The sequence below is a fragment of the Vombatus ursinus genome, unplaced genomic scaffold (genome assembly GCF_900497805.2).
Source record: "Vombatus ursinus unplaced genomic scaffold, bare-nosed wombat genome assembly UNPS02006779.1, whole genome shotgun sequence".
Lineage (NCBI taxonomy): Eukaryota > Metazoa > Chordata > Mammalia > Diprotodontia > Vombatidae > Vombatus > Vombatus ursinus.
Window position 1 is genome coordinate 20,221,454 of NW_020946557.1, and position 7,167 is coordinate 20,228,620.

The 7,167-nt window shown below is 36.3% G+C and overlaps 1 protein-coding gene across 2 annotated transcripts in view; it reads right to left on the minus strand.

Moving 5' to 3' along the window:
- PTPRK (protein tyrosine phosphatase, receptor type K) overlaps positions 1-7,167 on the minus strand; it is a 723,664-nt gene that overhangs the window by 275,102 nt on the left and 441,395 nt on the right. The window lies entirely within an intron of this gene.

Here is a 7,167-nt window from a genome sequence, read left to right on the forward strand (position 1 = left end):
TGCTTTGCTGAGGTGGGGCTTGCCAGGACACTTCCTGTTGAGGACTGTGTTCCCCATTTACCCAAAGGAGACAGACATTTCTTACTAATCTTCCAACTTTCTTGGGCTAAAAGATTGTTTTACTCCATCTTTTTGCTGGTTCTATTGTTCCAGGATTTATGCGGGGGCACAATTTTATGTTTTTTCAGAGGTGAATATGCAAGAATTACAGTGATTTACTGCTTATTCTGCCATCGTGGCTCCCAGAAGTTTCTGCCAGTTCTTATAGAAAATCCTCTTATACTTTTCTTTGGCACATTCAGCAATGATGCATAGGCCTTGCACATAGCCCACAATACCTCAAAGACCACTGGAGAGGGATGTGTATCTATTCTGGTAACTACCTTCGCTACTTCCTTTTTGTTCACTTTTGAATAAGTCATGTCCATTTCCTGAATGATGTGGGATATACTTGCTTTATAACTCAGAAAGGTGTGAGGTATATGGGCTTGGTGGGGGTCATATTTGGGAAAACTCTTCACCTTCCTCAGTATCTGCTGCTTTGCTTTTGAGTCAGGAAGCCTGAAGCCACATTCCTGGGAATAAAGAATTTGTGGTGGGACATCCTAAATGCTGTGGCTTCTATCAATGCAAGTTGAGTAACATTTACTAAACAAATCAAAGCAAAAATAATCATAATATAACACACACTCAATAGAGGCAAAAATAAGAATAATCAAACCATAACATTCCACTTATAAACCTGTGTCAAATTCACTCAATTTAAATGTTGTCTGTGGGTGAGAGTAAGATACATTTATAGAAACTGATCCATGAGTCACATGAGGAGTGAAATTTGCCTGGTGGGACTCACAACTGCACTACAGGCCTGGGTGTTGGTGATCTTTTTGAGAAAATCCTATACAACCCACCAACTGCTACTCTTCTGATCCTCTCTGTTCTCATGCTGAGCAAGAATCTCTAATGTTCTTGTGCCACAAAAGCACAAGATATTAATAACCTTGCAATATTATACTTGTGCAGCAAAACAGCCGTTCCCTTAAACCAGCAATTTACAAAATTACTTAGAATTGTTCTCTTCTTCTGAAATATTATAGGCCAGTAAAAGGTAACCTAGGGAAGCCACTGGTGAAGTTCCCCCACTCTCAAGCTATAGCTATCAGTTGGGAAATGCAGCCTTTCTCTAGGACAGAGGTAGGGCAACTGCAGCCTCGAGGTTACATGTGGCCCTCTAGGTCCTCAAGTGTGGCCCTTTGACTGAAAACAAACTTCACAGAACAAATCCTTTTATTAATTAATAACAAATCCTATTATCACTTGTTCCGCAGGTTCCCCACCCCTGATCTAAGCTATTTCAATTGCAGAAAATTCCATTTTCTCTTTTCAACTTTGAAACATTACTTCTTTATCCATCAGGACAGCTCACAGCTAAGTAGACTTAAAACTTATCTTTTCCTTTTCTGTTTCTCCTGCACAAGCTTCATAGGAAGTAAAGGGCCACACCACTCAACCAATGAAGAAAAGTACCTAGGGCACAGCAGTTAAGCTGTTTTAACCAGGATCAAATGGCCAAGATACATCCAGGGGTCAAACCGGAACTTAGGGGTTCTTGGTTCAAAGGCAAACTCTATCCACTAAGCCATTCTGCCAGAATACAATGTATATGGTTGGCCTGAAGCAGATATGGAAAGGGGACATATAGGACCAAGAGTAACTTTTGTAATTTGGTTACATAAGGTACCATCATTAGTGGCCAACACACTGATGCTGAATCTCTCCATAATTAACAAAAACAGTCTGTAGCCAGCATGATACTTGACACCTTTATCAGCGCGAGATGAATTAGTAGATCTTGAGCTCAACTGCCTTTGAGAATGCATAGACAGCTCACTGTCATGTACATAGGATAATAGTAGAAGAGACCACAGAGGAAATCTAATCTAACACTATTATCTTAAATAAGAGGAAATTAAGGCCTAGGAAGATTAAGTGATTAGCCTAATGTTAAAGAGGTGGAAAATGGTATAGTCAGGATTCAAACCCAGATACTCTGACAGTAAAACCAGAATTCCTTCCAGTGTATGACACATATATCCAGTCTAAACACTTAATGATAACTCTTTTCCCTTATATCAAACAACTAAATTAAAAACTGCTATATAATATACTAGTGTTCCAAAAAATCCAGGAAGAAAAATATAATTATCTAGAAATCAGGGCAGCATTTTTCATTGGCTATATAAATAAATATGCAAACAACTAACACAAATTACAATTAGAGGTAGGTCAGGACAAAGTAAAATATTTATAGAGCCAAGAAAAAATATCCAATTATAAGAGTAAATAATAAAATTTATTAGTTATTTGCTGGCAAACATTCTAACAAATGATATAAATTCTACATAAACAAGAATTTTAAACCTAATGTCATACAAATATAAAATAGAGCTCATTATATTCATTTATGCCATAAAATAACATTTCTTAATTAGTATTAAATTATTTCCATTGTGTACTTGTTATTGTGAATTATTTTGGCATTATCTTTTAAAAAATGTTAACTGTGTTAATTTTTTTACAGAAATCTTATCTACAAGTATTTCAAATACAAAACAAATGTCATAAAAATAGTTCCTACAATTAGAAGGAAGAACACATGATAATAAAGAATCTTCTCTAAGAGAATATTACTAGTTGTTTTTTAAAAGAAGAATATACATTCCATGACAGTAACTTAAACTTTTAGTTAAAATTTGTATCTGAATGGTTATTACCAAGTGAATTAAAAGATTTGATTGTAGTTCCCTTGAAACCCAATTTTCTACCATGGAGAATCTTGAAACCAAATGCTTTACTTTTTCTTCCCCTTTCCATTACTTCTTAACCCCCCCACACACACACACTCAGAGCCTGCCCTTCTTTATCACTCCTTTGTTTCTATTAATGGTGCATACATTCCCCCAGTTGCCCAGGCTTTTAAACTTTGGAATATTCCAAGAAATTTCTTCTATCTCTACTTCTCTCCTTCCATTTCCACTGCCATATCCCTAGCTCAGGTCACCATTATCTATCATCTGACCAGATTCCTAATTGTTCTTTTCTACAGCCAGTTTTTCCTCCTCTAATACATCTGTAGAGATCCTGTGCCAAATTAAGCTTCTTACTGCACAACTCTTTTCAAATCACTCTTCAGGTCAACCATATCCAACAGCTACTCAATGTCTGAAAAATAAAGTCAAGATTGTCTTACTACTTGACATCAAAACATTAATGTCTGTCTTTTGGGTTTGGTAGTTCAACTACTTTTGAAACCCTCTAACTATATTGTCATCTAATAAAGGTTCCTCCACCTTATCCTCAAAAGTAACTTGCAAGAGTGTGAAATGATTCACTAAAATCTAGACAAGCCATACTAGTACTCTTCTGATCTACCAGACAAAAAAATCATTTTTTTAAAAAAAGGAAATTAGCCTGACTGGTACATAAATCAGTATTAAGCCCCTTAGTTTACAGTTTACAGATTCTGCAATTTTCTCTTTTTAAAAAAAATGGGGCATACTCCAGCTCTATGGGAAATATTTCATTTTCAAAGATATTTTAAAATATTTGGTAGTGGGCATACTACAATGTTCTTTTAGTACTGTGGGATGTAATTTGAGCCTAGGGACATAAATTCATCAAGAAAAGCTAGATGCTGTCTTACCATCAAGCCATTTATCTTAGTTTTCAACTTCCTACAAGCCATTCTTGTTATATCTTTCTAGTTCCAATGTCAGTCTTTCTAATAAAGAAGATAGGAGCAAAATAAGAGTTGAGTAGTTTCCCCCATCTCTCAGCGAAAACTACTTCAAGCCCCAGTCTTACCCTTTCTGTGAACTTTCTTGTTACCTGAAAAAAGAAGTGGAATTTTATTGACTAACGAGCCATCCCTAGCCCCAACTCATTCTTAAGACTGTGCCATACTTTGAGCTTCGTCATTTGTACTACATAATGCAGCCATGCCAAGGCTTCCCTGCCTTGATGGTTGATGTTGAGAATCATTCGTTCAGCAGACATTTGAGCAACTACTGCGCTCAAACCAAAGGCTGAGGGGCTGTTGGAGTTTAACAAATATGCTGACCAGTGAAGTTAAAAAATTATGCAAACATTAAATAGGAATATTTATTGATGAATGCTATAATACTTTTTATATTAAAGACAGTGAAGAGTTAACTGTTTTGGAATATAGTTGAAGAAAAAATACAATCCTAGATATGGCTTTATTGAAAGGTTCTTGAGGTTTTTTGTTTTTAATTTTAGAGAAATGACACTTTCTATTGTTTTGTTTTACTGTTTTTTCCCCCACATCCATGCAAATTTTTACTTTGGACAAGGCAAGGAGGGACAGTGCTCAAGTTCACTGTACTTTCAGAACACTGACTAGTACATGCATAATATTTTTAAGTGAGTGACTGAGCCCTCTTTATACTCTCTAGATTAACTTACAATAGGTCAAGCCATAATTTGGGGGGTGGCAATTAAAGGCATGAATGGTTCAAAAGAAGACCCTTTTAGCAGAAGATGCATTTTCTCAGTATATAGTATATTACTATGCAACCAGAGAGAGAAATTTTCATTTTCCATTTGCCAAAAGACATATTATGAATGATGCTGGAGAATAAACAGAGCCACAGTTTCAAATAAAAATTTTATGAAATTTTGAGGTAGAAAATATACACATACAAATATACATAGAGCCTACTGAGAAAATGAGAAACCAAAGAACAAAAAATAAAGACTCCCTACAGTAAGGTATATACGTGTTAATTAGGTTTCCTTTATGATTTTCCATGGCTCTTATGATGAAGAAATAGTTATGCATCTATGTGAGCAGCTTCTCTTTTTTTGGGGGGGGGAGACTCTAGGAGGTTCTATAGCATTTTAGGAGTGGGATGAGGGTAGGGGACAGAGGAAGGAGACACTTCACACCTAATATATTTTAGCCAAGACAAATTTACTCTCCACACAGTGATATCGACTAACTCATTTCAGCCAGTATACTACAGCCTACTCATATATTAACTCAGTTTCAGCAAAGAAAAGTTACCAAGCCAGAAGTAGAAGCAATATGTGTCAAAGAGATTGAATTCCACTTTCATATTAGTACTGAAGAGGACAGTGCACGATTATTGCTTAGAGCATGTGGTTGTTTAGGGAATAATGCCCGCAACTCAACATTGGGCAGTAATGGAAAATGTCTATCTCATTCTCATGCCTTTCAAGACAGTCACTTGTGATATGTCTTGTTATCCTGCCAGGCCATTTCTCACTTCAAACTTCTTAAATACCACCTGTCCAAGTAGAGAATATATTTTAAAAATGATAACATTATGGTATGTTCTTTGCTAAATACCTCAATATAGTATAGGTTTTCCAAATCACATGGGAGCCTCCACTCAAGTTAAAATATTACACACTGTTTGGAACACAGAGTTAGCTCTGTTTGGTTGCTCTGCATGCATGCAAGCATACAGATTCATTCATTCTCTATTATTCAGACACAATGACGACTGCTATCTTAAAGGCTTATAATTATACTTTATTGTTTTCTCACAAAATGTTCCCACTTCTAGAAGAATTTTCACATGTCAGATCAATTCCTGATCTTCAATCAAAAGGTTAAAAACTTTAAAACCCATATGTTCTCCTTTCTGTATTAGATGCAATATGCACACATCGTGTGATCTCAAATATTGTATCATGTACTGAGCTGGTTTCAAGATGTGGCCAGGTTAGCTCCGAAAAACTTTTTTGTTGAAACAGGCCTAGTTATTTACAAAGACCAAATGATGAATAGGTTTCACAATCAATAAAGAGATCTAATGATGTAGGTAAGGGATGCTGACTAATCTCAACACAAGCTATGAGCATACTTAAAAATTAAGAGATGATGGTTTTAGAAAGGTATTATGATAAACTATTTGTTCCACCCATGCTTTTACCAGCACCCATGATTAGCTAAATTATCTCATCTCCTTTACTTAAAAAAGAACTTACATTGCTGATATCATAAAAAACTGATAATCACTTTTGTACTATTATGGCTTTTAGTGCATACACATCTCAGAGGATAGTAAACTCTACATTGAGTACTTCTAACTTGGGGAAGGAAAGGAAACAACATACTCACAGGTTAGAAAAAAACTTGAAATATACTAATTATACAGATTTATGCAACCCCTACCTTAATTTCTATTCCAGAAATGAGGCTAATTAATTCAAACCTTAACCCAGATCACATTAACTTTCTGCCTCCTTTGCTTCTATTCATGAGCTATTGAAGAGAGTTTGAGTAAATCTGCAAACAATGTTGACGGAGTAGACGACTATTTTGTTATCCAATCTCAACTTGGCCCTAATTAGAGCAAGGCAATCCTTCCTATTCCTCTCTAGTTGATTATCCCATTCTCTACCATGACCACTCTAGACCTTCTCTTCTCTCAGGCTTCATCTAAAGGAATGAGCAATTAGCTGAAAGCTCTGTGTTCTCTTTTACTCACACTATACATATGACATCATTCTCCACTATCTCTACCTCTATTCTAGTCTCTGAAGAAATGGTTCTTCTCCTTGAAAAGACTATATTCCTGGGGGCAGCTAGGTGGTGCAGTGGTTAGAAAACCTGTCCTGGAGTAGGGAGGACCTGAGTTCAAATCCAGTCTCAGACCAGACACTTGACACTTACTAGCTGTATGACCTTGGGCAAGTCATTTAATCCCCAATTGCCTCACCAAAAACAAAAAAAAAAAAAAAGAAAGAAAGAAAAAAGGCTACATTCTCTCTACAGGTACCCTTGATCCTATTTTCTCCTGTCTTCTCCAACACAGCATGCTTCTATTCCCACAATATCCCTCATTCTAGTTTCTTTTCTGTCACCTTTATAACATTATAACAATAATATGTAAGCCTCATTAGGTCCTGCCATCCCTATTAGCCACTGTTTGAGCTCCTCTGGCTCTTCTGTCCTTTGAACCTCTAGTGATGCTCAGTATCATAAAAGATATAAATCAGTCAATGAACATTTGTTAAGGGCCTACTATGTGCTCAGCACTGAGGATACACCACTGAGTGCTGAGGACACACACACACACACACACACACACACACACACACACACACACACACACA